The 26,846-nt window shown below is 41.5% G+C and overlaps 1 protein-coding gene and 1 long non-coding RNA gene across 2 annotated transcripts in view; one reads left to right on the plus strand and one right to left on the minus strand.

Annotated features, from left to right (window-relative positions):
- The window catches only part of LOC141125700 (uncharacterized), a 66,055-nt gene extending 55,326 nt beyond the window's left edge, over nt 1–10,729 (plus strand). The window contains exon 3 of the long non-coding RNA XR_012241388.1: nt 10,240–10,729. This is a non-coding gene — a long non-coding RNA (uncharacterized lncRNA). The remainder of the gene's footprint in view (nt 1–10,239) is intronic.
- Nucleotides 1–26,846, minus strand: part of FBXL17 (F-box and leucine rich repeat protein 17) — a 1,156,197-nt gene that overhangs the window by 522,373 nt on the left and 606,978 nt on the right. The gene's annotated exons all lie outside the window — the stretch shown is intronic.

Consider the following 26,846-nt stretch of genomic DNA (forward strand, 5'->3'; position numbering starts at 1 on the left):
GTCCTCATACAGCAATTTATCCATTAAAGGATGAAATGGAAAGGGCAGTCTGTGGGATCCTTCTGACCCTCAGGGAAGAAACAGAGGATGTAGCGGCCTCAGCAGAGGGCATTTTAAATGTGGAACTAGTTCAGTATAATACTGGACCTGCTTCTTGAGTGCCTGAGAGGAAGAAGCTCTCTCCTCTTCCTCTGAATCCTCAGACTGCTCTTGATCCCTATCTCTGGATAGGGATCTCTCCTCGTTGTCAGAAGAATCATCTGAAAGAGAAAGTGCAGCAGAGGGAGGGGATCTACCCCTTTTTCTGCTACCTTTTAAGGAAGCTGAAATAAAATGCATAATTCTTCCCTCAAAACCCTCCAATGTAGCCCTAAGGGAATCCTCTGTGACATACGCTGGGGCTGTAACATTAGGAGAGGCTGCAAAACCTGACAGGGGCACTGACTCATCCTGTGAGGCTGGCTCCAGTCTTGCTGGGGGGATGGTAATCTGCAGGCATCTTTAGGGCCCCTAGACACAGGCGGTGACTTTCTTGTGCCTTTGTTACCTCCCCCCGAGACCCTCTTACGAGGAGACACAGTCCCAAGCTACAAAGCAGAGGTACTAGTACATATGCAATCACTGATGTGCTAAAAGTCTCACAATATACATATATGCTTAATACTGCACAACCTGATGCCGAGTAGGTGTCTTAGGTTAGCCTGGATCCGACCACTTTAGGATGCTCACTGCCCACACTCTGTGTCTATCTGTTTACAGAGCTCTGAACGTTCTGGGCTTTTAAATTAGCCACCTGGCGTCTGCACACCTACAGTGGAGGAAGTGAGCGGATTGGACACCAGCTTCACTGAGTGTGTATCTGAAAGGCACGTAAGTTTTCTCCTTACTCCCTCTAGTGGTGGAAATCAGGTAAGACATGCAACTACTCATTGAAGAAAATACATTTGTAATATAAATATATATATATATAGGATTAACTTCTCTTACCTGTCTCTGCCGCAGGAACTGCAGAGAACAGACAGTTTCCAGCCTTCACCCATCACAGCGGGTAGCGTTGTGTCAACCTTCAGGTTTTTTTGGGTTCCTACTCAGAGAAACCTCTTACCTGGACCTGTAAAAGACTCTGTCAGAAACTTTCGTGCCACTGTTTTAATAGTACACCAAGCCTGGTTTTCTCAGAGCCCAGTCCTCCAAAGAGAGACTTACAGGCAAAACCTCGCTTCTTCGGATGACGAGGCCCGGGTACCATACCATCTTGGGAGTCAAAATATCGGCCCGAGATATGGATCTGGTCAGCATAGCCCTTTAAGCCCCTGCAGGGACCAAACTGGAGCTTTCTTCACAGCACATGTTTTACGTGACCAACCACCTTAGACACTGGTGAAAAAAACTGAGGTCCTCCCCATATGGGAGGGGTTATATAGGGGAGGAATTCTCCTTAATTGGGGTTAACCAGTGTCCAATCACCAATGGTGCCTATCTAACCCACTATGTAATGAATACTCTGTGTCCCGTGATGTATGATCAAGAAATACGGTATATAGCTATATATCTATATCTATAGATTAGATATATCTCTCTCTATATATAGAGAGAGATATATCTCTATATAGATATATCTCTCTATATCTATATATACATATATATATATATTTTTTTTTTTTTTTTTTTTTTAAGGCCTTCTCCTCCCAAGCTGCTTCTTTTTTCACTCTGATGATATTAGTTTTCATGGTTTACCTTTCTGACATTCGTTGTGATCTTTGTAAGTGCAACAATGGTAAGGAGGAAATGTAAATTAAACAGAAAACGTAAATGAAATATAGTTGTGTGAAACAAGAAGGTCAAAGTTCAGCTTTCACCAACACAGGCTGTAGAAAAGTTTAAAATATATATGAACTTTAATAACAGCTGCAATAGTTTGTTTCCTCTACAGTCTGTTAAGGTTTGGAGGAAATAGCATAGTCCAACAATATTTTTACTTTGTCTCTCTTTCTATTTCCCCAATGAAGACAATAAGGCTTCTTATAATACAACTCTCTTGAAATTTAATAATAAATGAATGATTGTGAATATTTAACCTGTTTGCAAAGTGAATATGGGTAGAAGTTTTCTTTTTATCTGCAATATATCTATAGAGCAGAATCATATGTTCATGTGGGTATCATGGGAGGGAAAAAAATCTTTTGGGATTGTACAATATAAAAATATCAGGCCGCCACTTAATGCCTATATAGCCAGGTTAATCTTGAATATTTTTAGTTTATCCTCTGAAAAAATGATTGAATGGCTCTGTGAGATAAAACAGCCCTTGTATCTAAAGGCAATAGAAATGAAAGATTTTTAAAAACTGGTGCATACATAAGTGAGCTTTTAAGGTATGTTCTGTGAAATTTGTTCCTACATTTTATTACAAGTATTACAAAAACATGGGGCTAGCACATCACAAAGCAGCATAAAGTTTAGCACACATTTGTATTTCTGTGGATAGGTTCACTGGATAGATAATGGCAATGGCCATTCTATGCATGAATATAAAAAAAAAAAAAACTTCTTGTGTTGTGTGCAGCAGCCCCCCCTCAACCCCCCCAATACTTAACTGAGCCCCATCTCGATCCAGCAATGTTGCACGAGAGACTTGGCTGTCTGTGACTCTACCTTCTGATTGGCTGAGACACTCAGCAGGTGTCATTGGCTCCCATTGCTGCCAATCACAGCCAATGAGGAGAACTTTATTAATATAAAAAAGCCTGCTCATGTGCCAAAGATGTATTTTCTCTTTCAGTAGATACTTGGCAAACTGCCCAACTTTAGTGTCTCTGTTCTTATGTTTTAGGATTCATTACTTTACAGTACATGCAGCTAGAGAGGCAATTGATCTCTTGTATTAAAGATCTTTTAGTGCTTAAGAATATTTCAAAAGTGCATTAACTATAGTCTGGGCACAGGAGCTTAAAGCACAGTATATTATCTGGAAAGGGAATGTGGTGTACAGCTTCTGTTCTTTAGATGAAAGGACTTTCTGATTTTGCCACCACCCACTGTTGGCACAGAGACTGGGGGGGATGTTTGAGCAGAGCACTGCCTTTTTTTATTATTATTATTATATTTTATTGGTTTAACAATACAAGGTAGAGCTAGAACATAAGCAATTGTGTCAGGTACTGACGTCAACAAGTACAAATGCAAATGTTGGTAGAGTTAGGAGGAGCCAGAGGCTTATAGTGCAGGTACAGCGTGGCTCTCTCTCTGGTGGTGCGGGTACACTGTGGCTCTCTCTCTGGTTAAACGAGCTGTACACTGAGTACTTTACATTGTAGCAAAGTGCCATTTCTTCAATGTTGTCACATGAAAATATATAATAAAATATTTACAAAAATGTGAGGGGTGTACTTACTCTTGTGAGTTACTGTATATTATATAGCTCTGTCCCCCCGCCCCCCCGTTATCAGACCTGCACAGGGCGCCAGACACAAACACCCCTCCCTGTTATCACACCAGCTCTGGGTGGCTTAGGTGTAACTGGCTGGTGGACACCACGCCACACACCATCCCCCAGTCACCACAGCAGCTCACCTCAGGCTCAGGAGGACACCCCCAATGTAATCCGACACCCCCGCGCCACCCGGGAGGAGAATAGATTGAGATAGGCTCAGCAGTGCAGTAGTGAGAGAGGAAAATACAGGCCAGGCGCGGCGTAGAGTGTTCTGGCTGAAAAAAAAAAACCTGTCAAAGGAAGCCAGGGCTTTCGACACCCTTGGGATGGTTTCACCTCTCTGGCAGGGGTCACGCGGGTGCAGACCACACCCCCCTAGCGATGCCACTGTGTTTAAGCCACATGGTGTCTAGGATAATGGCAACTTTGCATGTAATACACATGACACCAATGCAATGCATGTAGCAAAGATACTCAAAACTGTAATGTGACCAAAGATAAGAAGGGGATTATGTAGTCAAGAAGAGATGAAAAAAGGGAGAAAAGAGGATAGCTTAGTGGGCTATCAAGCAGTCTCTAATGGTTACACGGTGCTAAGTCTGCAGTTGACAATTTGGAGGGGCTGGACCCCGGGGGTTATGGGTAGAGCAGGAGCAGGGAGTTGTACCAGCAGTTGTGTTGGGGTCAGATGAGTGATACTGATCTGGGGTCCTTTAGCCAAGGGTCCCAGTGTTTGAAGAATCTAGGTAGAGTTAGATGAGATTTGGCAAATAGGAATTCCATCACGCAATGGTTGTTCAGGGTTGTGGTGATAGTTTGTGGTGTGGGAGGTTTAGGGTTTTTCTAGCAGTGTGCCAGGGATAACCGTGCTCCAATTAAAATATGTGTGATCATCGGATGGTGCTCTGTTGGCCAAGTGTGGAGTTTGAGTCTGAGAAGAACTGTCTGTGGAGTCAGTACCTTGTTGGCGTGGGAGAATTATTGTAGTAGGACGGAGACCTGCTCCCAGAAGGGGTGTATGTGCGGGCAGTGCCACCAGATGTGAAAGAGTGTTCCTTTAAGTCCACATTCCCTCCAACAAAGCGGGGAAACAGATGGGTATATGTGTGCCAGTTTTCTTGGTGTGAAATATCAACAGTGAAAGATTTTCATTATTTATTCCCAGGGTGTAACATTCCTTAATAGTCTGGCTGGTGTGTGGAGTGCTTGATACCAATCTGAGATGGGTACAGTGATGAAGGGTAGACAGCACTGCCTTTTAATGTTTCCCCTCCACTCACATTTGTAATTAATTTTAGAGTCCTATGGCTATTTCTCATCCTGTTTTCAATGAGTTACAACACATTGCTCTTTGCTCTTGTGGCCGCTATACCAAATGTTATCATTCATTAGTTTACCTATGTTGTCATTTTCTCCCTCTGGATTTGTGCCCATCAGAGCTTGTATGTAATTCTAGCAGAGTAAATAAATTAGCAGAATTAAAAATTTCTCATCATCTCTGTTTATTTCTTCCTGGGATGTTTTGTGTCTGTCTATTTGATCAACGCGTAATTAAATCCATATAAGAATTCTGCACTCAAAGAGCTTTTAAGGAAACTGATCAGATGATTAAGGTTCAACTGAAGAATGAGAAGCTGATAAAAGGAATTCCTTCTGTTCATTTGCTAGTGAAAGTTTCAGGGCCTCCTAAATGCTTTTAAAGAGATTATTTTTTTTTTATTATAGTGCACAATCAGACTGCGGAATTTTCAGCACCTCCTGTAAAAAAAAAAAAAAAAAAAAAAAAAACAGCCTTGCCTATGGGCAGTCATAGCTGGTATAAAACCCCCTCTCTGCTATAGGCAATCCAGTTCCTAACAAAGCAATTTCAGAGGAAAAACTCAGAGGGGTAGGTGCTGTGTCCGTCAATGAACTCAGAGAAAGGGATTTTACGGTGAGTAACAAAAAAATCCAGTTTTCTCTTACATTCATTGACGGACACAGCTCTTCTGAATCTTGACCGTAGGGATGTCTCAAAGCAGTGTCTCAATGAGGGGTGGGTAAACTAAAAAACAACTAAATTAAAAAACATCTGGAGCAACCAGGCAAACATGCCACCACCTAAACAAACCTCGGAGGGGCAAACAAGGAGCCCTAAAGAGCAACCTGCAAAACCTTTGCGGCCAAACAAAACACCCAAAAAATGCAAACGCATCAACTTTATAAAATTTGTAAAAGTGTGCACAGACAACCAGGTAGCCGCTTGACAACCTGAGATACAGACACCAAAAAGCACAGAAGCCACCAGTTGTCCTAGTGGAGCGTGCCAGAATGGTGAAGGGAGGAGAACACCCCTTAATAATATATGCCCATACAAGTGTCTGCCAGATCCAAAGGGAAATGAAGGCAGAGGGGGCCGCCAGGCCTTCCCCTGGGTCGTATATGAACATAAGAGAAACTGACCTCTGGTAGTAGGCTGCAGTGGAAGGGCACACACAAACCACCTGGACCACATCCAATAAGTGTGATGCAACCTCCTAAGGATGTGACAGCTGTGGACACAGGGCAGGCAGGACAACGTTGTAAGGAAGGTGACAATCCAACACCACCTACATTAGAGAGAAGGACAAACAAAGAACCAGCTTATCCTTGGCAGAACCAAACAGGGAGGCTTACAAGATAAGGACACTAGCTCACAGGCCCCCTGCGCAGCAGCAACGGCAACCAAAAAAGCAACATTTGGAGGAATGTAAAAAAAATTATCCACACTCCAGTTGTTGCTCTTAAAATTTCTTCATTTTATTGATTAGCTATAGTAAGCAAACGCAGATTAAGTCAGTTGACATGTTTCAGCCTATAAGGCCTTAGTCATAAACATATGACTAAGGCCTTATAGGCTGAAACGTGTCAACTGACTTAATCTGCGTTTGTTCACTGTGGCTCTTCAATAAAATGAAGAAATTTTAACAACCACCGGAGTGCGGATCATTTTTTCTACATTACTCTACTCAGCCAGCGACTGTGGATCAAGCACCCGGGAGCTCTGCTTTCTACGTGGTGTATGGGTAGTAGCACTAACTTTTCTGTTTAACATTTGGAGGAGCCAGCAGGAAAATTCCCCAAACACTCTCCAAAGGTAGGCTTCTGGAGAACTAAAATGTAATTCTCCCGTGGTAACAGGAAGTGCACGGTGGACGCCAGAAAACAAGCTCCTGGAAGAAAGGTGGCAAAGGGATGCTGCAAGAAAATACAGCGGGGCCAGAAAACCTGACCAGCAACGGCACTCAAAGCAATCTTTAGGTCAATGCCATGTCGAAGCAAAGGCCAACCCCCAAGCCACCGAGAAGGGATGCGGGTAGACACCCAGAGCCTCGCACCAGGCAAATTAAGTCGTCCAGGAGCAATGTTATAAGAGGCAGACTCTCGAGCCTTCAACACTGTGGGAAAACCAAACCCGGCAACCTTCTGTTCCTCAGGACTCCCCAGTCAAACGGGCTGGCATCTGACATGACGACCATCCACTGAAGAGGAAGAGAGGATTTTCCAGCTCACAGGGCTGGGAACCAAAACACCATGGGAGGGAGGCCCACAATGACCATTTCAGATGCCTCTGGTTGTCTAGGAAAACCTTAGAGGAGTCCCAGTTGGACAGGATTTCCCTCTGCAGAACTCATATATGGAACTGTGCATATGGGACTGCCACAAAGGTAAACATCATAAGATCCAGAGTCTGCATGCAATACCACATGGAGGATCACTTGCAGGACAAGAGCAGTTGGACCTCCGGAGTTAGTCCACCAGAAAAAAAAACATGCAGCCCATCTCTGAGACAAGGATCAGGCCTAGATCAGAAGCTCCAGTCTCCTGGTAGGGGCAGACTTCTGGAGGTTCAGGACCCATTTGAAGTCCTGTAAGGGCTCATCTCAACGTAGCCCGTCAGAGCAGGGAGAAGGAGCAGATGACCATGGCAAAGTCAGGAACCGCCGATGTCCCTCGTAGATGGGAACGTGCAGTCATGCATTTGTAATGTCCAAGTATACCCGAAAATACCGATGTTGCCTGCAGCCGCAGGTCTCCTAAAGGAGAGAAGCTCTTTCGCCAGCAGCATAGCAGCTTTCTTTAACAATGAATGGAAGGATCCACCATAGGAGGAGAGGCCTCCTCCAGGAAAAACATAGCACAAAGCGCAGAAGAACCACAAAGGGACGCTTTTTCAATGCTGTAGACAAACACATCAAAGTATGGGAATCCAAACTCGCTTGGCTGGCACAGGGCAACAGCTCTGAATCATTTACTCCTGAGGTATTGCCAGGGGAACCAGTGCACCACCAGCCCATGCGTCTGTGTGGGAGTGAAGCAGGGGCCGCAACCACTCTTACAGGAAAATTGTCAACCGCAAAGACCATAGTGATGCAAAAGTATGACAACCCAGCGCCTAACTCTTCCATTACTGAACTGCAGAGCAGTAACAAGCAGTTTTGGGCATTACGCTACAGACTGCATCTGCCCACCCCAGGAGGTTATGCCAACCAATGCAACATGGTAGGGGTGCCGCCCTGACAGGGCCCAGAGCCCCACTGCGCTGGCTGGTGACTAAGGGAGCCCCAGCACACTTAGTATATCCGGGGAGGTGTCCCCAGGAGGAACCTGCACCATGCAGGGTCACGCCATGATGGGGGAGGTGATAAACTGCATGCAGGAATAAAACCTGCTTCTCCCATGAAGCGCTGCTACAACAGCAGCCCAGCCACAAGGCAGAACACTGTGCATCCGCAGGAGCTTCCACTTGACATACCTCTAGCATGCAGTGCCACCAGGGAGGCTCTCCCCATCCATGGCTGCAGAACATTGTGCTACCAGAGGGGACGGGAGGGTGGAGGTAAAAGCCAAATGCAAGACAGTGTGCCCGCCCCATACAGCGTCTGGTCCACAGCATCGCCCAACAATAGGGGGGGGGGGGGCACTGGCTCACCAGCGCACTGGAGTGCAGATTGGGTTCACATCCAACATGGTGCCATAACTAAGTTGATGTGTTGAAAGCAGAAAAAATGGGCAAACATAAGGAATTTTAACACCTATGACAAGGGCCAAATTTTAATAGCTAGATGACTGGGTCAGAGCAACTCCAAAACTGCAGTTCTTGTTGGATGTTCCCTATCTGCAGTGGTTAGTACCTACAAAAGTGGTCCAAGAAAGGAAGGAAAACTGCTGGATTGACCACAAGGTCATGGGTGGCCAAGGCTCACTGATTCACACAGAAAGCGAAGGCTAGCCATCAAGTCCGATCCAATAGAAGAGCTACCGTAGCTCAAATTGCTGAAAAAGTTAATGCAGGTTCTGATAGAAAGGTGTCAGAACACATAGTACATCACAGTTTTTTGTGGGTGTGGGCTCCCACTGCTGTCAATCAAATCCAATGATGCGGGCGCCGGGGGGCAGGGCCGAGTCCGGCATTGGTGTCTATGGACGCCAATGCTGGATTCGGGAGCGCATCCGCAAGGTAACCCCCCGGGAGAACGTTTCTCCTAGGGGTTATCTGAAGTGAGGAGCCGTGAAAGCCGCCAGGAGGACCCCAGAAGTCGAGGATCGGGGCCAATCTGTGCAAAACGAGCTGCACAGTGGAGGCAAGTATGACATGCTTGTTATTTTAAAAAATAAATACAAGCCTTTACAATCACTGAAGAAATTTGGAGATTGTATAGTAATTGATCTGGTAGTATGTTGACCCTAGCTATTTGTTTTTGTCTTACAGCAAATTTTAGTTAAGAAATTTCGTGTAGCAACCATTTCTTAACCAGTTTCCGACCGGGCCATAGCCGAATGATGGCTACAATGCGGTCGGATAACTCTGGCAGAGCTTACAATGATGTCCTCATAGAATCGTGCTCTCACACGCCTCCTGGCACCATAGCTTTTGGCACCATAGCTTGTAGACTCTAACAGGGATCTCCAAACTACAGCCCTCCAGCTGTTGCGGAACAACATGTCCCATGAGATATTGTAAAACTATGACATTCACAGACATGACTAGGCATGATGGTAATTGTAGTTCCTGAAAATTGGAGGGCCATAGTTTGGAGACCCCCGCTCTATAACTTTCACACAGACCAAATAATATACACTGATTTTGGTTATTTTTACCAAAGATATGTAGCAGTATAAATGCTGGCCAAAATTTATGAAGAAAAGTTACTAATGTTCAAAATTTTATAACAGCAACGAAGAAACATGATTTTTTTTACAAAATTGTCAGCCTTTTTTTATTTATAGCGCAATAAATAGGTGATTTGAGGCGATTACCCCAAAAGAACGCTTTTGTATGAAAAAAAGGACAAAAATGTTATATGGGTACAGTGTTGCATGACTGAGTAATTGTCATTCAAAGTGCGACAGCGCTGAAAGCTGAAAATCGGCATGGTTAGGAAGGGGGTTTAAGTGCCCAGTGGGTAAGTGGTTAATAGTTTAAGTGGACAAAATTCAGTAAGTAGAATTTTCAATTCAATCACCTGGAGGATGACTTGAGTAAAAGCATCTATTGGCTAGAAGTCAGTCTGTTTAGCAGAAGGCACATGCCTTCTTCTTTAAATTCAACATTGCCCGCTTTACACTGGTGCAACATGCGCTCCGACTTTAAGAGCACATGTTGCATGACATGTAAAAATTAATGTTTTCCTATGAGAGCAGTCTTAACTGGTCAGACTTGTGTCGGTCCAAATTTGGAAATGTCTCCTACACTAATTTGGTCCGACTTCTGTCCGATTTCAGCCTATAGAATTTAATGAAAGTCGGATCCTCATCTTAATTGTGATTTGTATTTGTCATTACAGGAATATTGCACAAGAATTCCCAGAAGTTGCTTCAAAGTCGTGCCAAAGTCACCTGGCCAGGTTGTGGTTAATGGAGTCAAATCATTAGTCAACATCTATCTCTCCCAACCCCAAATTATTTATTGCACCTGCATTGTTAGAACGATGATGGTCATTCAGTTTTGAGCTGAATGGACTAGGTTGTATTAATCTAGTTATTTATTTAGGCCTAAGCTGCAAAAGGAAAGTCTTTGTGGTTGGTTTATTGGGTAATTATCCTTTACCATATTAGGTAACCCCTTCAAACAAACTAATATTTACTAATATAACGTGAATCTATATTCTGCTTATCATTTTGATCTGTGTAACATTACATGCAATAGGGAACATTACATTTAGCAAAAATGCATGTATGTTTTCTTTATTTAAATCATCAAATTTCTATTAAGAATGATGTCATCCCATTTTTGGCAGTCAGGCATTTTTCTTTTACTATTTATTTTCCTGAGGTATTTCAAGACTGTCATATATTTAATAGCCTTCATTTTTCTCTTTATACGGTATTCATAGTGAAGCCTGAAAAGCCTTTGGGGTTTAATAAATGCTGTCATGTGCCAACCCTAATAAAAGTACAAAACTTACTGCACACTTTATACAGAAAAGCGTAACTTCTATAATGATTTATATGAAGCCATTGCACTCAAACATCTGTAAAATGCATATTCACAAAACAGATGGTAAACAAATACATTTAGTCTGTAAACTGATTACATGTTGCATTGACAATACAATCAATGAAAGTATGGTTGCAAGTTAAAGAGAAGATGAATAGCTTTAAAATGTTACCAGCCAATAAATACAATTTTTGAAACAGTGTTACTGCACTAATTTATAGATAACTCTTACAAACATTCACGAAATTTCAGAGTAAAACATTTCAGTTTTGCTTTGATTTGTACAACAGTCAAATACTTATGAAAAAGTTTATTTAGTCTAACTTAAGCTGAATCACTGTTCCACATTTATTCTCTCAATTTGTGAATGCCTGCTGAAGAGAGTGGAAATCTGAAATAAAGCTCCATTTGTTTTCAAAGACCTTTTAATCCCAAGGAAACACCCACATCAAAATACCAATTTAGTGTAAGAAATGGAGTGACCAGAAGGGGTCAGTCCACATCAATTACCAACACTAAAAGGGCATCATGATGCGACCCCCAAAGATATGAAGCTGAAACTGGCAGGCAAAGGAATAGTTGAACTGTAGTCCTGGCTCAACTTGGAGAGGGTGCTTGGCCTGGGAACGTCTGTTCAGGTAAATAAACACAGGTCACCAATGTTGGAGGGATTTTTATTATTGTTACAGCAAGCCACTGGCCTCCAATGCTGGGGGGGTAGTATTACAGCCAGCCACCGGCCTCCAATGCTGGGTGGTGGGGGGGGGGGGGTAGTATTACAGCTCACTTTATTGGCCACTAATCCAGTGCACATATTTTTTTCTTCTTCTTGATAACTTCAGGGTCTACCTCCTATTTTCAAATGTTGGTAACTATGCAGGAAATAGATTATCTGAGCTCCGGCAAATCAGGCAGATTAATATGCTAAGTTGCATATCTCTGCATAAAATTGCAACCATACTTACAGCTGCTGTTATTCACCTTCAGCAGCCAAATCTACTCCCACCCCTGTGTGCATGGAATTTATGATAATTACTGCCAAATTGTTGATTTAAGTGGGGAGAAGTGGTAAAGAGAGAGTCACCCTTGGTGCAAGATATGCTAGATATGGCGCTTAGTGTAAAGGAAAGCAGCCTGTTTGAGAATAAATGGAAACAGTGTACTAAGCAGGAGGTTGAACATAAGCATATGCTGAGTCCCAAAATGGTGTTAACTATTACAGGTGCAACATTTGCTGCTGTGTAAGCACTCCTCCAAGGGTTAGCTACCATGTCAAACTGCTCAAGGGGTTTCGTCATACTCTGACAGAAAAAAAAAAAAAAACAGGGATGCCACATTTTTAAGTGTACATAATGCTAAAAGTTTTTGTTTCTCCACTTTAGCTTTAGAGTGGTGAAGGGTTAGAACCCATATTGGGCTTTTCCCAGCAGTTTCATCCTGCCTTAATGTCCTGGCTATGTGTCCTGGTCACCAATGTCTATGACACTGAAAGTTATGAGAAAAGCAAAAATACTTATTTGTCACCAGGAGAAATCTTCCAATGTGGACAGCTGTTCTGGTGACCATTGTCTAAGAAGAGCTTTCCCTCATATCTGTGTCTATGAGACAAGAAGGGAAGAAAAATCTTACCCTTGATGAAGCCACGTGTGTTGTGACGCAATTAATCGGGAGGAGCTTGGTGACTTCACTTCCGGCTATGGCTGTGACTGGAAGTCTTTTCATTTGTTTGACACTTTTTTTGTTGCCTGACCTGCTGTTGCCATTTTTATTGTAAAGGAGTTTTTAGATTTTTTTAATAAACTACTTTTGAACTTTTAAACCTACTACACTATGGAGAGCCTTCTTTTTTATTTTCTACCTTGCGGATTGGGAGAAACTTTTTTCTAGGGAAGGACCGTGGAGACCGGAGAAAAAGTTACAGCAATCCCTTGGACCTTGTGAGGAAAGCTTCAACAAAAGGCTGGTCGTTTACTGTTGCCCCACCTATAGGATTGGGAGACAACTTTCTTCTAGGAAAAGACTGTGGAGACTGGACAAAAGCTGCAGTGATCCCTTGAAAGCTGTGGGGAAAGCTTGAACAACAGGCTGATCGTTCACTGTTGCCCCATTAGATCCGTTGGGGTCTATCTATAAGGTGAGAGGCTAGCACTACTGGGGGAGGATTGCAGAAAGACATGTTTACCATCTCATATTTTTAATTTGGACTCTTTCGCCTGTCCTTATCTACTCTGATTTGTATTTTTAACTTTGGAACTGATCATCTCTCTGAGTCACCTGATTTTTTTTTTTTTTTTTTTGGATGCCGATTACTCCTGGGAAACAATTTACTTTTAATTTAGCTTTACTGGATTTCATTGCATTATTGCTCAGATATATAATATGGGATGCACCTTTTAGGACTTTGAACACTTTTATATGAGTTTATATTTGCCATGAGCATCTGAGAAATTCCTTTATATATATATATATATATATATATATATATATATATATATATACACACACAGTGGGGACAGAAAGTATTCAGACCCCCTTAAATTTTTCACGCTTTGTTATATTGCAGCCATTTGCTAAAATCATTTAAGTTCATTTTTTCCCTCATTAATGTACACACAGCAACCCATACTGACAGAAAAACACAGAATTGTTGACATTTTTGCAGATTTATTAAAAAAGAAAAACTGAAATATCACAAGGTGCTAAGTATTCAGACCCTTTGCTGTGACACTTTGCTGTGAGCCCAAAGATCACTGTGGCTGAGCTCCAGAGATGCAGTCGGGAGATGGGAGAAAGTTGTAGAAAGTCAATCATCACTGCAGCCCTCCACCAGTCGGGGCTTTATGGCAGAGTGGCCCGATGGAAGCCTCTCCTCAGTGCAAGACACATGAATGCCCACATGGAGTTTGCTAAAAAAAAACACCGGAAGGACTCCAAGATGGTGAGAAATAAGATTCTTTGGTCTGATGAGACCAAGATAGAACTTTTTGGCCTTAATTCTAAGGGGTATATATGGAGAAAAGCAGGCACTGCTCATCACCTGTCCAATACAGTCCCAACAGTGAAGCATGGTGGTGGCAGCATCATGCTATGGGGGTGTTTTTCAGCTGCAGGGACAGGACGACTGGTTGCAATCGAGGGAAAGATGAATGTGGCCAAGTACAGGGATATCCTGGACGAAAACCTTCTCCAGAGTGCTCAGGACCTCAAACTGGGCGGAAGGTTTACCTTCCAACAAGACAATGACCCTAAGCACACAGCTAAAATAACGAAGGAGTGGCTTCACAACAACTCCGTGGCTGTTCTTGAAAGGCCCAGCCAGAGCTCTGACTTAAACCCAATTGAGCATCTCTGGAGAGATCTAAAAATGGCTGTCCACCAACATTTACCATCCAACCTGACAGAACTGGAGAGGATCTGCAAATAGGAATGGCAGAGGATGCCCAAATCCAGGTGTGAAAAACTTGTTGCATCTTTCCCAAAAAGACTCATGGCTGTATTAGATGGGCGGCACAGTGGTGTAGTGGGTAGCACTTTCACCTAGCAGTAAGAAGGGTTGCTGGTTCGAATCCCAACCATGACACTACCTGCCTGGAGTTTGCATGTTCTCCCTTGGTTTTCCTCTGGGTACTCCGGTTTCCTTCCACACTCCAAAGACATGCTGGTAGGTTAATTGGATCCTGTCTAAATTGTCCCTAGTATGTATGAATGTGAGTTAGGGTCCTTAGATTGCAAGCTCCTTGAGGGTAGGGACTGATGTGAATGTACAATGTATATGTAAAGCGCTGCGTAAATTGACGGTGCTATATAAGTAACTGAAATAATAATAAATAATAAAAAGGGTGCTTCTACTAAATACTGAGCAAAGGGTCTGAATACTTAAGACCATGTGATATTATTTCAGTTTTTCTTTTTTAATAAATCTGCAAAAATGTCAACAATTCTGTGTTTTTCTGTCAATATGGGGTGCTGTGTGAAAATGAATGAGGAAAAAAAATGAACTTAAATGATTTTAGCAAATGGCTGCAATATAAAAAAAGAGTGAAAAATTTAAGGGGGTCTGAATACTTTCCGTCCACACTGTGTATGTATGTATATATATAAAATTTTTTTTGTTTGATGTGATATATTAGCACTACTTCACTACATGATATACAACAGTGCGATCTGCTGTAGATGTGCTGAAAAAGGCCCAGACAGCTGAGCTTTGGGGAGTGGACTGGTAGATAACAGCTGCAGAATGTGATGGAATAGGGTGGCTGCTCTCTACTCTTTCTTGATGTCGGCCTCCATGGGGTTGTGCCTCCTCACCTTCAGTTTCCTCCTCTGCTCTATCTGGCACCCAAGTCACATCAGTGACCTCATCATCAATATCATCTCGATCGTTACCACTGAAGACAACTTGGCAATACACTGCGGCTTGGGGAACACGAATGCCAATTTGTCTACTAGTGTTCCTCCCTCTCTTTAGGCTCATGTTCCTGTCATCCTCAACCTCAGAACAACATCTGAATCCAGCAATGGCTGGGCATCATGAAGGAACAAGTGGCTGATGCTGTGGTCAAATAACTCAGCTGACTCCTCAATGGCTGATGTTGGAGCTATGGCAGGAATAGAGGTAGACAAGAAGGCAGGTTTATCCACTCTGGCAACTGCAGGGGACTGCACACTTGTCTCTACTTGCCTGAGAGAGGATGAGGAAGGTTTAGTAAGCCAGTCCGCCACCTCCTCTGCATGCTGTGGCTGGATAGCATGGGCAAACTCACTAAACAGAGGAATTGATGCCCTGCCTGAGGACTGACCACCATTTGTTGCTGGCCCCCTTACAGTGCCATGGGAACAACTGCCTCTCGTTGTTGTCCTCCCAGACATTATTGGGAGGGGGCAGAGCTTATAAGCAGATGTAAAGAAGAATATACTGCAATATAATGTGCCAAACGGACAGTGACGCACAAAACTATATGGCTTAAACTGGCAGTAACGCACACAAAACTATATGGCGTTAAACTGGCAGTAACGCACACAGAACTATATGGCATTAAACTGGCAGTAATGCACACAGAAGTAAATGGCATTAAACTGGCATTAATGCAATCAAATAGAGAGTGTTCAACCGTCATTACACTACACTGACATCTAAACTGTCCCTACTCTAGCTATACACTAATGTAAAGATTACTGACATGGTCTCACTACACTACACTGAAACTATCTGAGTTGTCCCTACTCTAGCTGCACACTCTGCAAAGGTGAATGATGGTCCTCTTCACTACACTCACACTATTCCTAGACTGACACTAAACTAATATTCTACACTGACAACAAAATAGCACACTAACTAATAGCACTGAAAAGAGCCCTGTTCTAGCTCTCTCCATGCCGAAATCACACCTAAAATGGCTGCCATTGAAAGAATACTTTTATACTGTGGGGAGGGAATGAGCCATGATTGGATAAAGTCATGATGACAGTGTCCAATCACGACTCTGACAGTGCTCTGTGCCCTGACTGGCTGAAGCTTTCACTGCTTCAGCCAATCAGGGCTTGCAATGCACTGTTCAGCGCCGCAATGCATTGTGGTTGGTTCAGGGGGCCGAAAGGGTCGTCAAACATCCAAACAGCTAATGTTCGGCCCGAAATTATGCTCGGGCTGAACCGTTCTCCCATCCCTAACAAGAAGTGAGAGGAATGTTCACAAAGTGATGGGAATTTATCTCCAGTAGAAGATTTCTCCTATATTGCCATTCTAGTAACAAGAGTAAAATTCTGAAATTAAGAAAACCAAGTCTTCCTAGTAGCTTAAGGTTGTATGTATTGATTGTTGTCATGACGAATATTGCCACACTTTTGTATCCAAGCTCTGCTTAGTATGTAAGCAATACATCAGTTGGACTAATAAAGACAGGCTGATTCTAGCCTTTATTGACTGTAAATAAGACAATATTGTCAATCCCTTAAGACATTATTGCTGATGTGCACAGTTCACGAAAGGCTAATTACATGCTTGACAAAATATGTAAATAGACTTACTATTCAGATTTAAAAGGCAAAGCACAGCCAATTAATTTATCTATATACCTACAGATTTTAAGGTAAATAATGCTATTACTCTACAACGTGGCTTATTGTATAAGTTAAGTTATACTGTAAATAATAGACGGTACTATGACCTACTACAATCACTAAGGTTTTAATTAGCAAACAACTTATAGCAAAACATTATGAACATTTCACACATTACTATAGGCAACAAAACTATTTCCAAAAATATGGTGTCATTATTTGCTGTTTGTTGCATTAGGATCTGATGACATTTATCTCAGAATTTTAAGAGACTTTGATGTATAGTAGTGACTGGTGGACAGCTAAAATTGTACCTATTCACAAGAATGGTAGCAATGTAGCAGCTGGCAACTATAGACCAGTGAGTTTAAAATCTATCATGGTCAAATTATTTAAATACTGTAAGCTCCTAAAAAGAAAGATCAGTGATCACTTAAAAATGTACAACTTGCAGGACCAAACACACCATGGGTTCACCGGGGGCAGATCAAGACCAGGATTGTGCCATGGACATAGCCCATCTTCATTTCAGCAAAGCATTTGAGTTCCAAATAATGATTTCATTAAAAGTTGTACAAGCTAGGACTGAACACTTGCATGATTCAGTTGATACAAAGCTGGCTAAAGGATAGAGTGTTTTTCATATGGAACAGAGATTAGTCACTAGTTGGTACCACAAGGCTCTGTACTAGGTCTGTTTTTAATTAATTTGTTTGTAGGTGATATAACTAAAAGTTTGGTGGGTAAGGTATGTCTTTTTGCTGATGACTCAAAGGTGTTTAATAAAGTTGATATTCCTGGAGGTGTCTAACATTAAACATGATTAGTAATTACTGGTAGATTTGACAAAGAAGTGGAAGCTGCAGCTCAATTTTTCTAAATGTAAAATAATGCACATAGGGGAAAATAATCACTTGATAGAGTACAATGTTGGTGGTACAACACTGGCCAGAACAACAAAGAAAAAAAAATGTGGGGGTACTTTTTTCAGATGTTCGCAAAATGAGCAAACAGTGTGGCAGTGGAATAAGAGAATAGAATTCTAGGGTGCATCACTAGAAGAATCACCAGCATGAGGTCCTTATCAGATGTCAGAGTGAGATCAATAATTCTACAGTCATCATTTACAGTTTTACTTTTTCACCATTTTGCGAGCACATGCATTTTGGTATCTATTTTCTTTACACTACCTCACCTTTTATTATGTACAAAAGTATTAGAGGTTAAATTGTGTTTGTATGCAATAAAATTCATTTAATTTTACTGAAAATGTATATTTGATAAAAACAAATATTGTGCAACATAAAATATTGCATATACTATATGTTTGTTCTATGAGGTATCTGCTTTCAGAAAATATACAATGTTCTGGGGGTTTTTACTAATTTTGTAAACAAAAATACAAATTTTAACATGTTTGCAAAAAAAAAAAAAAAAAAAAAGTTTCTCTAGACGGGAACTGGTAAAAGGTGAAAATAAGGTACAGGAGGGCAGTGTTTTTAATATTGAAGTTGAGATCAAGAACAAAGGGACATGACCTCAAACTAGCAGGAGGAAAGCTTAAAATTAATCTTAGACAGCATTATTTTAACAAAACGAGTAGTTGATGTTCGGAATAGACTTTCCACAGCGGTAGTAAGTCAGTCAACAGCAAGTGGATTTAAACATGCTTGGGACAAACCTAAATCTATACCAAAAAAATGTAATAAGTAAAAAATTGGGGCAGACTCCATTGACCACTTAGCCCTTTCTTCTGTCGTCAATCCTACTTTTTTCTGGAGGGAACTGGTCATCCTGCAGCACATACACTGAAAAAGCAGCCTCCATGTAGGACTGCACAGGAACAAAGTAGAGAATGTTTTTTAGAAAGATACTTAAAAAGTTATTATATTCTTTAAAACCCTATTAAAAACTGGAGATGAACTATAACCCCTTAAGAACCAAGAGTGTTACAATCTAAAGCAGGACTCCAAGAAAACCATTAAATGCAAGGTTAAAATACATATTTGTGAACTGTTCTACCTACAAAATGTGTTTTTTTTTTTAAACAGCTATAGCATGTCACCCTGCATAGATAGAAAATTGTCTACACGACGGCTATTTTCACTTCCCGTGTGACCTGCCTGTTCACTGAAACAGTGGCGTGATAATACTGATTTATTGTTCAAGAAGGAGGACATAAAACACACAAAGATTAAACAGATAGCAGTAGCAAAACCTGCCTGGATTAAAAAAAAAAAAACAGTTTGCATGTATGTATATTTGGTTGTTTGGATTTATTTGGGCTACATAATTAATGATAACAACATGAAACATGCTATTGTAGATATGTTCCTAGGTTTACATGCATACCTGGCACTGTTAGCTTCATTTCACAGAGAATGTCTTGTGAGTATTTATAACACCTCAACATCTCCCTGCACCCCTCTCCCATTAGGCCTGATAGTGGAATTACCCACAATAATCCAGAGCTTGCCTGACTAAACAAAAACAAATAGCACAGTTGTACATGTTTTAACACTGTCCTAAACAATGCTTTATGTGTACCTTAGAAAAAAGTATATATACATATACACAGTATATAAGGAACTGACCCTAGCCCTAACAATATTCCTATGGCATAGGATACCTGTACTACTTTTGGGCTCCACTGTTGCACATGTGCATTCTTTATTTCTGAAATGTGTGCTGGAGTGAAATTTATGATAAATACCAACCCACTGCAATGCATATGCTGTATAATGCATGTTGCTGTATATGCATATGCTGTATAATGCAGCCAAGGGCTCCTGTTGCTGCTTCTGTTCGAAGAGGGAGAGAGAGCAGTGCTGGCTTCAGACAAGCACAACACTTAATTGATTTAGAACTTAGGTAAGTATACAGGGAGATGAGGGGGTGACTTACGTACTGAGAATATTTTCATCTTAATGCAGGCAATGCATTAAGGTAAAAAAAAAAAAAAAAAGTCTTGATTTTAGAACCACTTTAATCTACTCCTATATTAATGTACAGGCTTAGCAAAACAAAAATTCCACAGTAACAAAAGCAACACTCTATGGCTGCCATCCACCATCAATTCCATTGGCTTACCATCAGGGTTTAAAAGAAGAGAAGTTAGGGAGTGGAGGAGTATTAATTGCTAATTATTTTACTAAGATCGCCCAATATACTGCCCTGCAAAAGCAAATCACCAGTAACCAAATCCTTTAACCGCTTGCCTACCGGCGCACGATGATGGACGTCGGGACAATGGCACGGCTGCACAAATGGGCGTACCTGTACATCCCCTTTAAGACGCGGCATTGTAGGCGGGTGCGCGCTGCAAACTCAGTGACCGTGCCCGCGGGTCCCGCAGACTCGATGTCTGCCGGTGTCCCGCGATCATTTCACGGAGCGACGGTACGGGGAGATGCCTATGTAAACAAGGCATTTCCCTGTTCTGCCTAGCAACAGGACAGATCTACTGCTCCCTGTCACTGGGAGCAGTGATCTCTGTCATGTTGTAGCGAGCCAATCCCCCCTACAGTTAAAATCACTCCCTTGGATACACATAACCCCTTGATTGCCCCCTAGTGTTTAACCCCTTCCCTGCCAGTGTCATTTACATAGTAATCAGTGCATTTTTATAGCACTGATCGCTGTATAAATGAATGTCACGTACCTGGTGGTGAGCCTGACATGTGGAGGAAGGCCTCTCATCCAGCTGCGGCTTGTGAGCCACTGATAGTGGGACAGCAGACTCAGGAGCACGACGAGGTAAGAGTGCCTATGATCAGTCCAGAAGTCTGTGCAAGTAGAAGCCAGGAACCCACGAACAGGAAGCCGGAACCAGCAGGTAGCAGGTAAGAGGCAAGCAGAGGTGCACCACAGGAAGCAGGAGCTGTAGCAGGCTGGATGGCTAGAAGCAGGGTCAGACGAGCCGGGTTGACAACAGACAGGCAGATCAAGCATAGGCAGCAGGCAGAGGCGTAGTCGGGTCACAGGCAGGTTTTGGCAACAGACGGGCAGATCAGGCACAAACAGTAGGCAGAAGCGTAGTCAGGTCACGGGCAGGTTTTGGCAACAGGTGCTAGGTAACAGGAACTGGAGGCAGAGATTAGTCCGTAGGAAGCCAGATCTCAGGGCAGGAAGCAGGCAGAGGTATTCGGGAAAAAGCTGGATCAGTAGCAGAAGTCAACACACACAGGAAGGAATCAGGATTCAGGTAAATGCTGTAGACCAAGCAGCAACCAGTCAGTGTTGAAGCTCCATTTGAATAAGCTTACTGGCGCCAGTTCTGGTGACAGGTGCGCACGAGAACGTGCTGTCGCGTTCATGCATGCGCATGTACGTTTGCAGAAATACCTGTGGCCGTTCTGGATATTCTTGGTTGGCGCCTGCGCACAGGTACGCGCCTGAGACGGCAGCTGTACTCTGCAGATGTCTTTCCTGGCAGACAATGGTCCCAAAATAGTGTCAAAAGTGTCTGCCATAATGTCGCAGTCACAATAAAAATTGCAGATCGCAGCCATTACTAATAAAAAAGAAAATTAAAAATAAATATGCCATATATATATATATATATATATATATATATATACCCCTATTTTTTAGACGCTATAACTTTTGCGCAAACCAATCAATATACGCTTTTTGCAATTTTTTACCAAAAAATATATATATTAGAATACATATTGGCATAAACTGAGAAAGAAATTTGTTTTTTTTATATATTTTTTGGGGATAATTATTATAGCAAAAAGTAAAAAATATTGTTTTTTTTTTCAAATATGGCGATTTTTTGGTTTATAGCGCAAAAAATAAAAAACACATAGGTGATCAAACACCACCAAAAGAAAGCTCTATTTGTGGGAAAAAAAGACATCAATTTTGTTTGGGTGCAACGTCGCACGACCGCACAATTGTCAGTTAAAGCAACGCAGTGCCATATCGCAAAAAGTGCTCTGGCCAGGAAGGGGGTAAATTCTTCCGGGGCTGAAGTGGTTAAGCCTACACTGACATTTTGCTCCTTGTGACATTGTTTGTTCAAAGCAGTGAACACAAAATATACTTTTCACTGTGACATTGGTTTAAGTGAAAAAAAAGCTACACGCGCATTTAAAGTGGTAAGTGATAAGGCGGCTTACCTGTAGGTACTGTGTATATCTCTTAAACAGTTTAGGAGATATTCAGAATGCATGCAGCCGATGACATCACCTGCGGAAAAGTCTATTTACATTACTGTATATACTGTATTGTGGAAGATGTGGTGAAAATGGCAAGTGGAGGGCAAATCACTAGTCAACATTATCAACTGTAGACTCTCTGTAGCTGATCTTTTCCCCATTACCTACCATGCCCTGGTGTACAAATTGTGGAACATCAGATAAATACATCCCGTGTGCATCAAGATGTTTAATGTCCCACAGTTTGCTTTTTTCCTAATGCAGCCAAAGCATAAGTAGAAAAGCTTGTCTATTACCAGCAACTGCAGAGTGGGGTACTTGATCTTGGTATAGAAGCCGTGATTTCTCTGCAGATGTCAGACACACTATTTCACTGTGTTAGACATATATCTTTACAACACACAAAGCTCATATTTTCTGCTGGTTTTAAAGCTGTGGCTCTACCTTAGCAAGGGTATGTTAGACTTCTGCAAAGAGTTTACTGGTTTCCCACAGAGAGAAAGTGTTCCACTTTGCAGCATGCAGGCAGAGCACGGGCTTTTCTACTCAGCTGTAAAAGCTTGTTCACACTTGACTACATTTCTAACTCTTAACAAAAGCTCATATAGCATTAATGTGCTTTAGTATAGGCATTAAGAGAAGTGACATTACAGGAAATAAACAATGTGAAGTGTGGCTTGTCAATGTGAATGTTTCCTGTGTATATTCCATTAGCAGAAAAGGCAGCAGCATGGATTTCTTTACTATGCTTTATCTAATTGTTGGCCTTCTGTAGGTAATGCTGATGTATGAGCAATTAGCTGAGCAGAGGAAGAGGGGAAGGGCATCCAGGCGCTACTGGGTACATCCAATTGTCACTCAGAAATATTATATTATATAAGGCACTTTCATGCCCTGTATAATGATTTTGTGCACCTACCCTCAGAAGTTTTATGACTATGCCTGCATGAAAATCACATTCTTTGATGCACTGCTGGAGATTCTTGGACTCTGGTTGATATGCAGCAGAACCAGATTGAGGATTCCAGTACGTCTAGAAAAACATCTATTAGTCATGCTGCAGTAAGTAATCCAGGGTGACAAACATATGCCACAGTCCTGTACACATTGCTATATTTAAATCATTTTAACACCCCACAACCGCAACACAAACATCTGCCAGCACAATTGTGGAGCGTTACCATAGACTTGAACGGGAGGCATTGAAAGGCTTCAAATGCCAAGAGACTTCAATTTTGAAGCAAAGCGATGCAATTCAATGCTAACGCTTCATGTATTGATTTTGTGAACAGCACAGTATACTGTCCATAGTATCATTTGCGTTAAAAACGCCCTTCAAATGCCTGCTTTCAATGCCAGCATGAACTTAGCCCAATACTTTGCACACAGTTGTTTTAAGGCACCTGGGGCATATTTCGCTGATTTAAAGTAAAAGTTTATTTGGGATTATTATTTTTTGTTCGGGAAGGGAGGAAAGAAAGATGACTGAGGGGCCATCGCAATCCATCGAAAGGACTCCATTAGACATTGCCCGATAGAATAAAGTTTGAGGAGATGGCAGTCAAAATCTCCTTGGGAGAAAATCGGAGACCCAGGGATCCCAGACTCAATGATATCTCAACATATTGCTCTACAGGTTAGCTATTGATCGTTAATGAAGAAAAGGGACAAGATCCACTTTATACAGGAGTTAACCTCGGATGTTTATTTTTATTTTAAATTACCGGCATGTAAGCATGCCTAGGGACTCCTGTGTCCACAAACTCATAGCTGTACATCTGTGTTGTAAGATCTAAAGCACTGCTGACACTGACTGCTAGTCTCAAGAGATTTGGTGATGCTCCTTGCTGGAGGCTCTGACATGAGGAAGCAAACCAATACATCTACTAAGAGGGTCCCCTCCACAAAGAGACAGTGCATAACACAGCATGATAAGTAAATAATGGGATAAAGATCTGCTGCATGGAAACCAAAAGCAATGCTAGTGATTAGTCATTTGCCCTCTGCCTGTGTTTTTTTGGGCACCGCTTCCAGATTTCAGTTCCTTGTTAAGTAATTATAAGTTGATGTCATGAAATAAATCCTTCAACTAGCCTAAGAAAATTTAAATTTCTAAGAATACAAGCCTGCCCATATCCATCTTTGAGGACTTTTTGGAGCATGTAAAAACAACCGGTCTTCGAGTATTCAAGCATGCCAACATTCTGCCATATCCTCCTGTTTAATAGCTGTGTGCTTCCTAAACATAATTACAGATATTCATAAAGGCCATGACTATTATGACTTTAAAATACCTCTTTAATTTTTGGTTTTTCATGTGTTGCTCTTGTATGCAAAATTAACAGAGAGAGTAAAAATAAATTTGTATATAATATGCCATAGATGTATGTAGCATAAGCCACAATCTAAAAGAACACATTCTGTCAAATCTTTAGTTGCATCTCACAACATTCCTGAGGTTCCAGGCAATATTATAGCATGACACTAACATATACTAAAATGCCTACTGCACAAAACACAAATCTGAGTTTAAGGAAAAATTCAGAGAAAGGTTTAGAAAGCAAGTGGACTTAGAGTTTTATTTTTTCTTTAGGAAGTCTTATACAAATGTATAATTATCCCTTACAATAATATGAAAGTCAAGAGAAAGCTGTGCTCAGTTTCAATTTAAATGCTTGCCTGGGGTTTCAACATATGCAAGCATTTTAAAACATTCAAATGTTTGAACCTAAGATCATTTTTTAAGAGGCGTAATTTAAAATACACGCAAAGAAAGCAGTTTGCTTCAATGCAACCATTAGCTGTAAGATGTTTAATGCTACTTCAGAGTAGAGGTAAATTACATAATTGGTAATAAACCCCTGTAATTATCATGTGTAATTAGTCTTTTCCTTACTTTGTGCATATTTCATCCTCACATTAGGTTCTAAATACATTTGCCCTGTCAACTCAAGCATAAACATGGATAATAAATGCATTATAATTTCTCTACAGTGAATAGAAATGCAAACCATGAAACATGTTCTATACAGGAAATACGCTACAGTTCAAGGTACTGGGGCAGGAAAATGCCAAGAGATAGGCCACCTGAGAAACAGAAATTCATATCAGATAGCTTCTCTTTTACTTTGTCTTTGTAACAAATTCAACAACAATGTTGTGTTTCATCTGTGTATAGGTGAAAAGTAGGGTTTAAAATGGAAATTAGAAAAAAAGCTAAAAAAAAAAAAAAAAAAAACAAGGACCAATTAACCACTATTATGCCCTGTACACCCGATGCATGCGTGGAACTTTGTGCGTTGGAATTGTGTACACACGATCAGAATTTCTGACAACGGATATTGTTGTTGGAAAATTTGAGAACCAGCTCTCAAATTTTGTGTGACGGAAATTCCGATGGAAAATGTCCGATGGAGCCTACACACGGTCGGAATTTCCGAGAACAGCTCTCTTAGAACATTTTCCGTTGGAAAATCCTATTGTGTGTACGGGGCATTAGATGCAAACTTGAATTTAATGACCTCACTTATGGTGCTGCCTGCAATAACCAGATATCTGCCTGGTCACAAACATTGGTTGCATATTAATTAATTGGCTGAGATGGAATTATACCATGAGACCTGCATGCATGGATTTATCTGTGTACTACATAGGTGGCATTAAAGTTGCACGTCCGTAAATGTATATAAGCCCCCTTTTAGTGGGGGGGGTTGAACACATACATTTCTAGGTCCGTCAGAATTTTCGAAAAGAAAAGTCAGATGAGGCATACACACGATTGGAATAGACGATGAAAAGCTTCCATCTGACTTTTTCTGTCGGACATTCCGCTCGTGTGTACGAGGACTACTTTCACACTGGGATTGGGGGGCGTTATCGGTAAAGCGCCGCTAGTCTTAGTGGTGCTTTTCACCTGCTAGCAGGGTTAAAGGGTTAAATGTGCCGAAAAGCGCTGAAGCACTTTGCAGGTGCTTTGGCAGCGCTGCTCATTGATTTCAAGGTGCACTGAAGGGTCTGGAATTGTCTTTGGGGGGGACCCCACGTTGTTTCTTTCGTGAATTTTCTGCAATTTTTTTTTTAGATTCAGCTGTCAGCGGGGAAGCCCACTGACAGCTGATGACTCATTGGTTAAGGAATGCGGTGGCCGGCTTCCAGGCCTGTTCCGTAGCAACCAGCTATATATAGTGAATGTAAAAAAACACCTCAAATACCTCAAATTGTGGGAAAATCACAGTAAAAATTATTTTTTGTTTTGGAAGCAGGTCCATTGAAGTCTATTACATGTAAAACGCTGAATTTTGTGGGAAAAAAGTCTCTGACTCTTTCCAAAAATGCAGAGGCACAAAAATGCATTGATCTGAATGTGTTCCATAGGAACCCATGTTAAAAATATTCCCAGCATTTCTGTATCAAAAAGCACATTAGTGTGAATCGAGCCTAAAAGCCAATCTGCACCTCTGTTTCTCAAGACTTTCTATTGCTCCTTTAACGACATGTGCAGGCTCGGTAAGCAATACAGAGGCTTGGGAGAGTTGAAGAGGCAGAATCGATTTAGTCATTAAAATTGACTTTTTGCATATAGGCAGTTTAGCAAGACAAAAAAAGAAATAAGAACAATGTTAGCACAGAAATGAATTAGACTCCTTTAGTCCAAGGCATCATAAAAACAAGAGAAAACCAAGACCCAGGGGCTTCAATGGGCATAATTGCGAAATCTGTACATAAAATG

Source organism: Aquarana catesbeiana, linkage group LG01, assembly GCF_042186555.1.
Source record: "Aquarana catesbeiana isolate 2022-GZ linkage group LG01, ASM4218655v1, whole genome shotgun sequence".
NCBI lineage: Eukaryota > Metazoa > Chordata > Amphibia > Anura > Ranidae > Aquarana > Aquarana catesbeiana.